The sequence below is a fragment of the Chelonoidis abingdonii genome, chromosome 8 (genome assembly GCF_003597395.2).
Source record: "Chelonoidis abingdonii isolate Lonesome George chromosome 8, CheloAbing_2.0, whole genome shotgun sequence".
Lineage (NCBI taxonomy): Eukaryota > Metazoa > Chordata > Testudines > Testudinidae > Chelonoidis > Chelonoidis abingdonii.
Window position 1 is genome coordinate 64,941,928 of NC_133776.1, and position 15,986 is coordinate 64,957,913.

Genomic DNA, 15,986 nt, shown 5'->3' on the forward strand with positions numbered 1-15,986 from the left:
TGTGAATTTAAGGAGATGTTAAATGATGCCCTGCGTGACAGGTTAGTGTGTGGCCTGTACAGTAAAGCTATACAGAAGTGCCTACTGACAGAGGCTCAGCTAACATTACAGAAGGCTGTTGATATTGCTGTCTCCATGGAACTGGCTACAAGGGAGGTGCAATACAGCAGTGCATTCCCTAGGGAGCAAAAAGTGTCACAAGAACCTACCCACAAAACTGTGCAGAGTCAGGAATGTTACTGCTGTGGTAAGCCAGGTCACCAGGCATCAGAATGCTGGTGTAAGGACCTGGTGTGTCGACATTGTGGCAAAAAGGGACACATTGAGTGTGCCTGTAAAGAAAAGAAAAAGAGGCCTGTGGTCTGGCCAACAAAAAGGGGAACCCTGCATACCCTAGAGCAGACGCAGGATGATCCAGGTGACACCTCATCGCAAGAGGAAGTGCCACTGCATGTTTTGTCTTTGGCAGTGGGCTCATATGAATACTGGGTAACCCCATTGTTGGATGGCAAACCTATACTCATGGAACTGGACACCGGTGCAGCCGTCTCGCTGGTCTCCAAGACTGTGTATAAAGAAAAGCTACAACATCTTCTGCTTAAGGCAACAGAAACTGTTCTGAAGACATATACAGAAGAAGCTGTGCCCATGTTGGGCACTATTGATGTTAAGGTGGAGCTCAGTGGACAGGCTGCTAAAGTGCCACTGTTTGTGGTAAGAGTTAATTACCCAGCCTTAATGGGAAGGTCTTGGCTTGGAAAGATTCAGCTGAACTGGGCAGAAGTGCACTGGATGACTAAAGAAGAAACCAGTCTGACCCCTATACTAAGGAAACATGCTGCTGTTTTTGGAAAGGATCTGGAAAGTATGAAGGGAATCACTGTGACATTGAACATTAAACCGGACAGTCCACTAAAATATCTGAAAGCCCGAACTGTGCCATATGCCATCAGGCCAAAAGTTAAAGCAGACCTGGAGTGCCTGGTCCCCAATGAAGTCCTAATACCAGTTACCCATAGCCCATGGGCCACTCCTGTTGTTCCAATAGTAAAGAATGAGAAGATGGCTCTGTCCGATTTGCGGTGATTTTAAAGTCACTGTCACCCAGTGCTGTGTGCAAAGCCAATACCCGCTTCCCCGCATCATGATGACCTCTTACACAGGCCCTGGCTGGAGGACAAAAAAATTTCGTAGATTGATTCTGACTCAAGCATATTACAGATGCACGTCGATTGAAAGTCCAAGAAGCTGTTGACGATTTGTAACTCATAAGGGGCTTTAGCCGATACTGTCGCCCTACCCTCGGAATAACTCTGCTCCGCCCTGTTCCAGAGGGCTATGGGGACCAGATCGTGATTGACTTGTCAGGAGTGGCAGTGCTATCTTGGATGATATCCTGGTCACGGAAGGAATGAAGAAGATCACTTAAGAATTGCGGCTACCCTACAAAGACGAAGAGTATGGCCTATGAGTTTTGCAAGAAAGTGTGAATTCTTTCAAAGCCCTCTGTTGAATAGTTGGACATATTTATAATTCTGCAAGTCTCATAAGCCCCGCAAAAAGTTAAAAGCTATTGGGGAGCTCCCACTCGAAATGTAAGCAGCTGTGCTTCATTTCTGAGGATATGAACTATATGGAAAGTTTCATCTCACAGTTAGCCACACTGCCTAAAACCACTCATGAGCTCCTTGGTGCAGAACAAGGCCTGGAGTGGACTGAAGCCTGGTGATGTTGCATTTAACAAAGTAAGGGATTGCAGTGCGTAAATTCTAAGTTTTAACGCACTTGGATCCCATCCTTACCCCTACAATTTGGCCTGCAATGCTCCCTTATGGAGTGGGAGCGAGTCGTTTCACTTTATGCCTTCGGCGAGAAGAGGCCTTATTGCTTTGTGCTTCACGCATTAAGCAAAGCAGAAACTTAACTACCCCAAATCGAACATGAGCATAGGAATTGTTTTGGAATTTCGGAAGTTTCATCAGTACCTGGTTTGGCAAAAAGTTTACTCTTCTTCAATAGACATCAACCTCTGATTGTCACATCTTTGGACCCTACACAACATTCCCCCATAGCTGCTAGTCGTATGCACGTTGGCCTTGTTACTTTCAGCACACAATATGAATCAAATATCGAAATCCAATCTGCACGGCAATGCAGATGCCTCTCAAGGTTGCTTGCCAGGTCAAAACATCAAGATAGCTACCAAAGGAAATCTTTCTACTTTGAACAGGTAAGAATACACCCATTCACTGCTTACTCAGAATAAAGAAGGCAACTCGCGTTGATCCCAGTATTGTCCCAAGTTATGGACCTGTGATGCATGGAAAATCTCAACAAACTCTCCGGTCTTACCTGACCTTTTACCTAATGTCCAGGAGGACAGCAGTTATCAAGTCCAATGCTGCGTTGTTTGTCTGTGGAGAGAGACGAGTCATTATTTCCACCACCATTGAGATCACAGATGTAGAAACAAGCTACATTCTGTCACTGTGGAATATGTGCGGCATGAGGTTGAAATTTGCACGAAGCTAATTTTTGGTGGCCTGGATTGGACATGCTATTGAAGAGAAGACAAAAGCTTGTATGTCTGTCAGGCTACTAGTTTGAGGAATGCACCCCAGTGAGCGCCCCTACAACCATGGGACTGGCCGAAAACGTGTGCAACGTATTCAGATTGATATTCGCTGGCCCCATTGAGGGAGAAGCATGTTCTTGGTGGCAGTAGTTATGCCAGTTCTAAATGGCCAAAGTCTCTATAATGACAGATCCACTACTGCAGAGTATACTATCCAAAAACTGCAGGGACTACTTTAGTCTGTTTCGGTCTGCTAGAAAACCTAGTGAGCGCCAAACGGAACGCAGTTCGGCTCTCAGGAGTTTCAATTTTATGAAGGCAAATGGGATACAGCCACATCACGTCTTAGCACCATATCTCAGAGTCACCAGGGTATTAGCTGAAAGGATTGTATGCAGAATAGAACAAGCTTGAAATCAGCAAGGGGAAACAATCTTTCAAAAGCCGTGCGGCTGATCTTTTACTTCCTCAGAAAGCAACCTCATGCTACGATTCAGGATCCCCGGCTTTCTCAATGATGGGATCGAACAGTGCGCCACTGACTTGTCTGATGTGAAACTTCTGAACTCCGACACTTTTGCACATCACAGCAATTAAGTCATCGGATGGGCACCCAGAGCAAAAGACCGAACTTTAGCCCAGGACGGCTAGTTCGCTCAGGAAACTATACTTCAGAGCTAAATGGGTCCCTGCCACGTCATCCTCAAACTAGGACTGGTGTCCTCACAGTCCGGACTTGCAGAGAATCTTTACCTGAGCGACATGTAGATCAGCTGTTGCCAGTCATGCCAGTCTCAGGAACATCACAGTTGATGGTCTGACTCATTCTTCAGGTGAACACGAATTCATAGTCACCTGTTCTGGACATGTTCATCCTCATTACTGCTGGTGGCTGAGATACCCCTTTTGACCAGCACGAGCTGACTCCTACCTTTCGTGTGCGGACCTGAGTCCATGTATGGTGTGGGTTGCACAACACCAGGGTCACCGTATCCACTAGAGATCGAAGCCTCCGTCATCGGCAAGGATCTTTAGCTGGGCGAACCGACGTTATGGGGCAAAATGAATCCCAGAGGTTTATGCTGGGAATGAGGCGTCTAAGTCTACTCCTCTCTAATCTACTGTGTGTGTTTTATTTGGGATGTTACTTATTAGGGGGAGGAAATTATGTTGTGTATTTTGTGTAGTCATGGTTTTTGTCCCCATGGAACTGAGTTAGTTATTAATTTTTTTCTGGGTAGCCTTAGATAGCCTACGCTGCTTCGGCCGTTAGGTGAGCTCTTGATGTTGAAGTGTGTAATAAATGGTAGTTTTGTTAGCTGTCTGCTGTCTGGCCTCAAGTGATTTTTCTAAACTGGACTGCCTCCAAGGTGTAACGACTTCCGATATATTTTGTACCCAGGATGAATTGTGTCCATTGATTGTCCTCATCCACAAGGTTTCTGTGATGCTATTATATCAATATGCTACACATTATACAAGCACTGTTAGTCACCCATTGTATTCAATGAGACTTTGCAATGTTGTGTACAAGCACTTTAAAAAACATGTCACTTGTTTACTTTGGTGCCTTTTGTATGTGTTCGGATTCTTTAATATGAATGTTGTGGCGTAAAACTGGGAGCGGAATGCAACTGCTTGGAGAAGGGAAATCAAATAAATGTCTAGAGAATTGGAGAAATGGTGCTGAGGTAAACTGGATGAGTTCAATAAAGGGACAAATGCTAAAGGCCCATAGGAAGGAACAATCAGTTTCACACATAAGACTGGAAGATTCTAAGTAAGGGTTATGGCAGAAAGACAGATCTAGGGTCATAGTAGACCACAAGCTATAATATGAGTCAACAGTGTTATAATTGTGCAAAAACAACAACATGATTCTGGGATCGCATTAACAGGTGTTTTGTAACAAGACACGGAGAAAGTCATTCTTCCACCTACTCTGTGCTGGTAGGCTCAGTGGAGTATGTGTCAGTTCTGGGCAGATTTCAAGAAAGATGTGAGGAATGGAGAGGGTCAGAGAAGAGCAACAGAATGATTAAGGTCTGAGAACATGGACGGATTGAAAAAGGCGAAGAATTGGTTGTTATTTCGTTTGAAAAGAGAGACTGAGATGGGGATGGATAAGAGTTTATCAGGTATCAAAAGGGTGTCATCATGGATGGAGGAGGAAAACTTGTCTCCTTAGTCTCTATGATAGAAATGAACATGGGCTAAAACAGCTTGAGCAAGGAATTAGGTTGGACATAGGAAAAAGTTTCTAACTGTCTCAGGGAGTAAACACTGAAAAATATGACCTAGGGAGGCTGTGAATCTGGGGGAGGCTGTGGAAATCTCCATCTCTGGAGATATTTAAGAGTAGGTTAGATAAATGTCTATCAGGGATGGTCTAGACAGTATTTGGTCCTTCCATGAGGGCAGGGGACTGGACTCGATGACCTCTCGAGGTCCCTTCCAGTCCTAGAGTCTATGAATCTATGTTTCTCGTCTGATCTGGCCCTTACATTATCCTTTTCCATCCTCTGTTCCTGACTATAACCTAGAGAATCTCTATCAATAGACTCTCCTCTTAGAGAAGTCTCTGTCTGATCCACATGCTCCTCTGCAGCAGTCGGCTTTCCCTCATCTCCTAGTTTAAAAACTGCTCTGCAACCTTTTTAATGTTAAGTGCCAGCAGTCTGGTTCCACTTTGGTTTAGGTGGAGCCCATCCTTCCTGTATAGGCTCTCCTATTCCCAGGGCCGGCGGTTCCATTAAACGACCCTAGATGGATGCCTTTGGTGCCAGAATTCGAGGGGCGGCATTTTGTGCACTCCCCACGGGGCGCACGGGAGCTTCCAGTTCCACTCCTGTCGCGCTGCTGAAGAAGGACCTTCTGCCGACGTGCCGCAGAAAACAGTGGCAGGCAATTGAGCAACTCAATGACTGCTGCTGTCGCCTGCAGCATTTCGGCGGAGGGTCCTTCTTTGGAAGCTCCTGCGCGCTCCGTGGGGACCGTACAAAATGCTGCCCCCTGAATTCTGCCTAGGGCGCCAGAAACCCTGGCGCTGCTCCTGCCCATCCCAAAAGTTTCCCCAATTCCTAATGAATCTAAACCCCTCCTCTCTACACCATCGTCTCATCCGTGCATTGAGACTCTGAAGCTCTGCTTGCCTACCTGGCCCTGTGCGTGGAGCCGGGAGCATTTCTGAGAATGCCACCATAGAGGTCCTGGATTTCAGTCTCTTTCCTAGCAGCCTAAATTTGGCATCCAGGACGTTTCTCCTACCCTTCCCTATGTCATTGGTACCTACATGTACCACGACCACTGGCTCCTCCCCAGCACTACACATACGTCTATCCAGATGCCTCGAGAGATCCGCAACCTTCGCACCAGGCAGGCAAGTCATCATACAGTTCTCACGGTCATCACAAACCCAGCTATCTATGTTTCTAATAATCGAATCTCCCATTACTAACACCTACCTTTTCCTAGTGACTGGAGTTCCCTCCCCTGGAGAGGTAACTTCAGTGTGAGAGAATACCCTAACACTATCTGGAAGGAGGGTCCCAACTATGCGAAGGTTTCCCTCTGCTCCCATTGACTGCTCTGCTTCCCTGGGCCTTTCATCCTCCTCCTCAACAGCGCAGGGGCTTGCCCTGCTCCCTGCATGGCTCTGGCCCTGCACTGACCTCGTCCTGCTCTTTCCGCCGGCCACTAAGATTTAAAATCCAAGCTGCCCACTGCTAGGCACTATGAGAATGCCCCCTCCCGCCCGGTTTAAAGGGACAGTTGCGCCCATTGCGCCGCGAGCTGACAGCCGTGAGCAAAGAGGCGTTTCCAAGGTCTCACCCGGCAACATTATCCCCGTGTGAGCGTAAAATTAAAAAGGCACCACTTTTGGGGAATATGCTCAGCAAAGGAGTGGCTGCTCCCCCTGCTCCCCCCTAGCTATGCTACTGGTTTGCCCTCCAGCTCCCTAGGTGAGACCAGTCACCACATGGTCAGCTCTGCTCTCTCTGTTAATCCAAGGAAGATGCCTGATGAGTGTGTGACTGGAGGCTGGGCTGGGAGGCTACAGTTTGGATATTAGTGTAGTTGTATAAGCTACACCTTGAGCCCTGCACCTCTTTGTGGTGAGGGGAGATCCTGGGACTGACGCAGCCCAATTCCTGCCTGAGGAGGATCCCTGCCAGCGGACAGCAGCGCCTTTGCAGTGACTGAGGAGTCCAGCGTCATCTTCAAACCTGAGGATCATTCATGGAGTTTGTGGGTGCACCATCTTTCAATTAGTTAGGGAATTTGTTTTGGGGACCCCCTACTCCCTAAACTGTGTCCTCAAGCCAGTGAGTAAGAGTTTGAGGATTTTATAATCTGTTGCATATTACACCTGTGGAGGGATTTACCACCTCCTCCCACTTGTGAGTCCTTTGGGCTGAAGAATTTTGTGGAATACGTCAGGGGCAGGCAACCGATGGCACGTGTGCCAAAGGTGGCATGTGAGCTGATTTTCAGTGGCACTCACACTGCCCAGGTCCTGCCTGCTGGTCCGAGGGGCTCTGCATTTTAATTTAATTTTAAATGAAGCTTCTTAAACACTTTAAAAACCTTATTTACTTTACATACAACAATAGTTTAGTTATATATTATAGACTGATAGAAAGAGACCTTCTAAAAACATTAAAATATATTACTGGCGTGCAAAACCTTAAGTTAGAGTGAATAAATGAAGACTCGGCCCACCACTTCTTAAAGGTTGCTGACCCCTGTTATAGGTCATCAAGGGCCCCAGCAAGTACGCGTACCAATGGGACACTAATTTTACATTTGCTACATCAAGTCATGAGTATTTTCACTGTGGGCACCAGTGACCCTAAAAATAGTGTTTCACCCTGTTATGTTGTATGTAATTATTGTGTTGAATATATTTTTATGTGTTTGTATTATTTCTTGGAAGTCTCCAGCTACCTGGCAAGTAAGTGGGGATTACTCTGTAGTTAGAATTTTCTGCCCAAGCTGCCCTGGTGACCCTTCCAGGAAGGAGTGAGGGGGGTGGAGGCACCGCCAAATAATTTCATAGGAAAAAAAGAAAGAAGATACACCCTGCTGAGTGGGTGGCGGGATCCAAAAGAACCCAGACCAGTCCATCAAAACCTGTAAGCGGATTGGCATTAAAAGAGGTAACCAGGTGGAGAGGGGTGCTACAGTTGTTTTGTATGCTGGGTAAAAATAAATAAAAAGACTAGCTGTTATTGTGGTTGGTGACTGATTCCTTTGACGTACCCTACCCATATTCCCTCTGCTGCCCTGACAAGCTACTGTGGCAGTTCTCGCTCAGGAGTTGATTGGTCAGATAGTGTCAGGGCTAAGGCCTGTGATTTTCAGGGGGTTGTTGATAGGGGATCCAGGGCCCTCCCACTCCCCCAGGCTCCATAGGTGCTGGAACAAGGGATGCAGGGGGTGCTACAGCACCCCCTGGCTTGAAGTGGTTTCCATTATATACACGGTTTACAATTTGGTTCAATGGCTCTCAGCACCCCCACTGTACAAATTGTTCCAGCACCCCTGCTGAGCTCCAACCCAGGGCCCTGTGAGGGGCTATTAGTGATCTGACAGCCAAGGCTGCTTATGGCTGCTCTCCTGGCCACTTTCTGTCACCCCCACCTCCCCTGCAACTGTCCCAAAGTTGGATTAAGGCAGTGCAAAGGGTGTCTGCTCACCACAAGGCTCCATGTAGTGTGGTATCTCAATCTCTTTCTCAGGTGCCAACTGCCTCCTTCTGAGGTATGACCCACTCTTCTGAGCCAGCACAGTCCTAGGGATTTCCACTGCTGGGGTACTCCAAACAAAAAATAAAGGGGATTACCAACGTCCACAGTCCATACAAAGAGGAGAAGGGGAATGTTTCTCTTTCCAGCTGTCTCTGGGGCAGGCCCTCTCTTACCTTGGGGCAGTTGTCCTAGGGGGAGGTTCTGTCTTCCCTCAGCTATTCTGCCCTGGAGCTGCAGGTGGCAGGTCTGCTCTCTTCCCTGGTCTGCCACCAAGGGACCTGCTCCCCTGCCTTTTAACTCCTCCTCCAGTTGGTGTTTTTCTTGCAGATGTGGTGGAGCAGGGCTGGCTGGACCCAGAGCAATTCCTTAACCCTTTGGTGCCCAGTGTAGGGTTTGTATGCCCAATCACAGCTTCCCACTAGGGGTGGGGGTGGGGAGGAAAGAGGCTGGCATAGGAGCCACTGGGCTGGACTATGCCATCATAGCATTCCCTGACCCAAAGGGAATCCTTATCTGGCTAGATACACATGGTTTAAGTCCACTCTCAGCAGCTGGAGCCCTGTTTTAAATAGAAGATTTGTTATTATTTATTATATTTTACTATTTACCTATTTATTTAGAAGTTTTAACAGGTTTACAAATCCTAGCCATGTGAGTATCAGACAGCGCAATAATCATTACAACGCTGAGCTTTCGTTAGAGAAACTTCCGATAGTAATTTGATCTTTCTATTTAACAAGGTGTTACTGAATTACCAAGGCAGCATCTTTTCACTACTCACGTTGTGTCTGCTGATGTTATTAAACTGAGTGAGATCTCTGATTAAACATATTAACAAACCAGGCATGTCTGTCCAAGGGAATACTCAAAAACATTGGACAAGTATGCAGGTAAGTGTACTTTGTTGGACTCTTGAATAAATGGTAACCAAATATCTAAGAATCTATTCGTTCTCTGTCTATTTTGCTGGGTATGTAATTGGAAAATACATTATTATCACCCAGTGTGGAATTCTCATCAGCCAATAGAATTTCACCTTCCAGCTAAAACATGAATATAAAATAAAATATTAAAGAGCTTAGGAATCTTGTGATGTGCTGGGATAATTGAATGTATGCCCTGTCGGGGCACTGTTGAGCCGTGGGGGGCACTCATTCCCCTTGGGCTCAGCACTCTTGCCAGCCCTGCAGTCTCAGGAAGAAGCTGGAGAGTGGGACTGGAAATCCAATTTTGGTCTCCCATATAACAGTGCTGTCATTAGCACTAGGCATCAAGTTGACATACTGCTAAACTTTTTCTCTAGCAAAACCTCCTTATCCTGTTTCTGTTGCCTGTGGATGGAGGGGAGCAGCAAAGCATATTTCTCCCCTCCCTGGAGAAGTTGTGAAGTGTGATGGCAAAGCAAGAATTTGACTTTGTGTCTTTCCCAAGCAACCTATGCCCTTGCTGACATCCTTGAGAAGCACAGAGCCCTGGCTGGAGAGAAGGGCCTATTTGCCCTGCTGTTGCATGTGCAGGTTCATCACAACACTCGACAGAAATTGCAGGACAGCAAGGCCTCCAGTGATATGGCTGAACTGTAGGCTGAGGCCACCTCAGTTAGCCCTGTGAAGTACCACAAATATTGCAAAACCACAGTGTTGTTATGAGAGAGAGACAGAGTGAGTACTTCTGCTCTGCCTCCCAGGTTTGGTGTAGGGCTTCCAGCACTGAAAGCTCCTTGGGGCTGGGACTATCTCCTCCTATGTGTACACACAGCACAGAGCACAATGGGGTTCTGATCTCAACTGAGGCCTGTAGGGGCTGTTGTAATACAAGCAATTACTCATCTTCATAGGCAATAGCCAGCAGAGGCCCTGTTCCATGAGGCTTCCTCTATGGTCTCATCCCGAAGCCCACTCCCACAGCTAGCACTAACAGGTACTGTGCAGGCCGTTTCCACAGAGAGGCTGAGAAATGACTTGCCCATAGGGATCCAACTCTTCTCTCACGTCTAGAATGGAATTCCTCTTCGCACAGTGGACCACAAGGCAGTGTGGAAAGCTTGTGTCATTGCTACTCATACTGTACCTGGTTTGTACCTAAAGAACTTTAATCTCCAGAGCTATCAAGCCAATAGATGTCTCAGACAGGAATGGGTCGGAGGTAAGACATCAGGCCCTAAATAAGCGAAATGTGAGTCTCTCTGCACTTGTTTATAATAAGCATAACTGGGATTCAACAGCGTGTTGTAATCATTTATTGAATCAATAGCTTTTTAAATTCTTTTTACATGTGGAAGATGTCGTAGCCCAGCTGCCTGACTGACGCAGCTTGGAGAGCTGTCACAGAGGCCCCCCCCAGATTTCCCAGAATCCTCTTTCAGAACCTGAGTGGGAGAACAGCATCATACTTCCTGCTGGCAAGCTGCTGCTGTTCTTCAGTGATATAAAGAAACAGGATGTGTGAGAGATCACTGGGTGTGATTCTCACTTACGTCAGGAAACTAACTGCTTTCCTCTGCTTGCACTTCTAGCTGTGTCATTAAACAATGATTTGTGTCCTCTGTAGCGGATGTACAGAGCGTGGTATAGCTGGGCAGAGTTAGGGCGGGGACTTTGGGGATGGGGTTGGAATGGGAGCGGTGCCAGGGGCGGGGGGGGGTGCGGGCATCCACTGGCGCCGGAGAAAGTTGTCGCCTATGGTCCTGGGCTGGCTGTTACTGCACTGTACCCGTGTCTTTCAGGTGCAATAATATCACAGGTGTGTGTGGTTGTGTTTTACACATCAACAGGCCAACATCTGCATGAGGCAGGAAGCTCCAGCACAGGGAAGCTACACACACTGGACAGTCGTTGGATGGCTGCACATGCTGGACAGTTCTGTGCCAGTCGTTTTGTCAAAGGAAACACTATAGGCCAGATTCTGCCACTCTTACTAATGCTGCATAGGACCTTGCTCCAGGGCTAGTTGCAAGCGTTCCAATGGGACGAATCAGAGTGAAGCATTGCACAAGGTGAGTGCGGGTGGCAAGGTCTGGCCCTTTATCAGTACTTGCATCCAGGAGAGTTACTCATCAATTCAGTCCCAGTCTTTAGATCGCATTAAGCTGAGATCATTCTGCAAGTGGAGTGTAAATCCCCATCAGAGCGATCCCTGCTGTTACAGGGTGACTCAGCCCTTTCACCCTCTCCTTGTGGGTGTCCCTCCCAGGTGAGACCGGAGGTGCACTCTGCTGTGGGAGCAGTTAAAGTGCAGGAGAAGCACTTTGTGAATGAGGGCATCACCCACAGCCTGGTCCCCCTGCTTCTGCTCCTGCAGGACGAGGATCCTGAGCTGGTGAAGGTAAGTCCCACTGTCATTATCTCCCCAGCAGGACAGACCCTCACTCCACAACTTCTCCGGATACTTGATCTCCAGATGTACTTTTCACAGCAACATCCCATACTCCACCCACGTTCTCCTATATGGATGGACAATACAGAGGAGTGGGTATTTCCTGGCTTCCAACAGTCACTTCCAATGCAGCTAGTATGAAGGAGGTCCAAATGTCCATAAATGGCACCAGTGGGGACCGTGAAGGACTGGAAAAGTCTGGAGAAGCACCAGATGGTCTCTCAAACTTCCACCTTAGACACTTGGTTTTTCATTGTCATTTATTAGCTGAACAATATTCACTGTTTCCTATTATCCATTGTGCAACCCTTCCCCATCTCACCTTGACTTCTAGGCATCTAAAGAGACCAGCTAGAGATGTGGTAAATTCTTGGGTTAGTGACTTCCTCAGTGCAAGTGCAGATGGGAGAGCTGGTGCAACTGTCCCAAAGTCTGCCAGGACCTTGTAAGAAAGCCAGTGCTCTCTTACTAGCTTGTAGTACATCGGTTATGCTTCTAGGGTGCGAATATTGCCAGGAACAGATTAACTGAAGAGGTTTCTGTGCTCACTAGTTAGTATCAGACCCCTGACTGCAGCAGCTGAAGCTTTGGAATTACTGTTTAAATAGTTTCTGGTGCATGCCAGCGTTGTGTGATTTCCATACAGTGAAATATGTGCTGTTGGAGGGAGAAGCCTTGTCCCTACCATGTAGCTAGGTGTGATCTTTCCCCATATTATCCAGACTAGAAGCAGGGGGAATCAGCACATGTACTGGGCCTGTGCATTCCACCACAGGAATCTGGTCATCTTTGAAACTCAGATTATTTGGTGCTGCATAACACCCACGATGGAAAGGTCTGGGTGGAGGGAATAGCCAGGGAAGAGGCTGCCAAGCTGGCAGAGTGATTCATGCCCACAAGCCCCTGAGGAGTTGAAAGGATGGAGGAGTACAGAGTCATAAAGGCAGGTGCATGGCTCAGTGCAGCTCTTCCCCAGACCCACCTTACACAGGTAAGACAGAGATTGCTGGAGCAGAGTGATGGAGGTGGGGCCCAGCCTGAACCAGTCCTCTTTCTGGCATCCCTCCCTGAGTCATGTGTGTCCGGTAAGAAAGACATTCCAGGGGCCAGAGAAATTCCAGAGAGCAGGAGCAATGCAAGGCCCAGCCTCAGGTGGGACCCTTGGATGCTTATGATGTCATCAGGCTGCTCACTGCAGCATTCGCTCTGGACATCCTTTCCTGTACTGATTAGCCCTTTGCTCTGGCACCCTTCTGCGCATCCCTCACAGTTCACCTCAGCCTTACTCTGGCTTCGCCCAGGGCTCCCCTTCTTCCTGCCCTTCCTCTAGTCCTTTCCCCTCGATGGCCCCTCACCCTTCCTTTGTGTTTCTGTTTTAGCTAGTCTCCTAACCAAATCCTCCCCAAGGCTTAAAAACAACCTCCCACCCTCCAAAAACCAATTGTAGCATTACAATGTCGTTTGCCGACCATCCCGCTGCTCGCTTTGCTTGTAGGTTTTGCCTCGTTCCCCAGCCCTTGCTCTGTTGTGTCTGGTTAGGCTGTAAATGTAATGAGCAAGAGGGGTTCTGACTGAGGTTATACTATGTAGGACTAATTTACTCTCCCCTTTTTCCTTCACCTCAGCTTATGTCTCTGGCGAAACACAGGTTAGAGTCTGGTTTGTTCATGACTTGTCAGCAAAGTGTTAGCCAGCGTTAAACCTCCGAGCTATGGTATGCAAAACCCTGAAGGCAGGTGTTAATAGCTGCCGGTCAGCACTGGAAAGAGAGAGAGAGAGGGAGACTACCACACAATTTCTTAGGGAGCAAATATTTAATACATACACAAACATTTGCAAACAGATTTCAGAAGACTTGTGAGTAACTTCCTAACCCAAGCAGTTAGCCAGTAAACCTACTGGTGTTCTTTATATGGACTGCCCCACTTTGTTGCTGTCACGTGTTTCAATATGTGGTTTCATAGATTCCAAGACCACAAGTGACCATTGTGATCATGTAGTCCAGTGGTTCTGAACGCATGGGCTGCTCGCAGCCCAATCAGCACACAGCTGCAGCCCCTGTGACATCCTCAGGGTCATAAAGATAGTATTGTATGTGGCCCACAGCGGTAAATAGGTTGAGAACCACTGATCTAGTCTGACCTTCCAACACATGCAGGCAGGTTCCTCTCTGATCTTCTCGGTCTCTATAGTGTAGTCTCACAGTGTGTGCATGTACAAGTGACCCGTTATGATGTTTCCCAGGGGTACCCAGGATTATCAGGCCCCTCACAACCACCTGCCCTTCACATAGGGTTGCCAATTTTGGTTGGACGTATTCCTGGAGGTTTCATCACAGGACATAACCTTTAATTAAAGATTAATCTGTAATTCCTGGAAACTTCAGGACAATTTGGAGGGTTGGCAAATGGTACCTTCACAGGAGACAGCCTTGTCTGCCTGCTGTGGATCAGCTCCCTGAATCCACTAGCCCCTGCCAACACAAGCCCTGCCTTTCAGGTCTCCGGAGGTCTGGCTCTGTCTGTACAGATAGCACTAGGCACACACCAACTCCCGACTCCTCAGATCATTCCCTGCAGCTTCCAGCCCCTGAACCACTGAACACTCCAGAGCTACCAGGCCTGTTATTCCCAAAGGGACAATACCTACCCACCTGTAAGATTCAGCTCAGCATCAGCACTGTGCACAGCACTTAGACAAACTTATTCTTGTTTTCACTATAAATATATTATCAAAGTTTAGAGATCCGGGTAACAGTGAGTGAGAATACTAGGAACAGGTGGTTACCGGTAAAGCAAAATCATAACATGCTTTCTAGAGACTAAACTAAGAGGTTAATTTTCTGTCTATAGAAGTTTGATCTCACTCAACGATCTCTTCAGCATTTTTTAATCAGGCTTGTTGCTTCCCCAGTGAAAGGTACTCGGGCAACTTCTTGCCCCCCAAATACAGTCAAGCAAACCTTCAAAGTGCTCCCCCCAGATAAGGTTCCCTTCCCCCTTCTGGTCTTCTCTTCCTGTTAGATATGTGTGAAGTCCCCCTCCCTTCAGCATCCTTTATTTGCATACAGTTCAGACTTGATAGGAATCCCATTGAGAATGAGACAATCCTCAGTTTACACGTGAACAGATGGATAAATAACACACACACCCCCTACATTGTCTGACAGAAAACCTGTTTGCACCTATGCTGGTGGCCAGTAGCTACAGACTTTAAGGCCATAATTTCAGTATATATATATACACAGTATATACATATATGTCACAATGATCTTAATGACCAGAGTGGCACAGGCTTTTATTCAAGACCTCACATGACAATCTTTGGTGAACTAGAATGTAAAAACAGATCCATGAGAGGCCTGTATCCCTCTTTACCTCCTTGCCAATTGCCCTTAAATGTTTCTTGGGTCACCCCTGGATTCTCCAGAGCCTGAGAAGAATGGCAGCTTCCTATTTCCCTGCAAATACTTCAGAATGCAACAGTCTGCTATTACACAGGGTGATCCTCCGTGGTCCAGGGAAGCAAGCTTTAGGGCTGCTTTCTGCTAGTAGATAGGTGCAACGCTGCCCTGTTGCAGGGCAAAATCAGGCCTAAGATATTTAAACTGGGGGTTCATAAAAGTGTCTTTTCTACTAACTCCTGTGTAGGCAGGAGTGCTGAAGAGAAAGCAGGAGATTTTTCCATATTAATTTCAGGGCCGCCCAGACTGGGGGCGGGGGGGAGCAAGTGGGGCAATTTGACCCAGGCCCTGCAGAGTTTTTTGGGGCCCCTCGAGCGGAGTCATTCACTTGCTCTGGGGGCCCTGGAAAACTCTCGCGGGGCCTGGAAATGGTGGCAATTTGGTGGTGGGGGGTCCGTCTGCCCCAGGACCCACTGCTGAAGTACCGGGTCTTCGGTGGCAATTTGACGGCAGGGGCCCCCTGCTGCTGAAGACCCCAGGCCCCCTGAATCCTCTGGGCAGCACTGATTAATTTTAAAGTCTTAGAAGGAGCCACCAATAGTTTTAGGATTGCCTGCTCATAACTGGATTTAGCAAGGTCAGAAATAAAGAGAAATGTCATGAAGATTTTAGCCTTTGATAGTCTGTAAGAGTTCTAGAATCATAGAATGTCAGGGTTGGAAGGGACCTCAGGAGGTCATCTAGTCCAACCCCCTGCTCAAAGCAGGACCAATCCCCAGACAGATTTTTACCCCAGTTCCCTCAATAGCCCCCTCAAGGATTGAGCTCACAAACCAGGGTTTAGCAGGCTAATGTTCAAACCACTGAGCTATCCCTCCCCCCA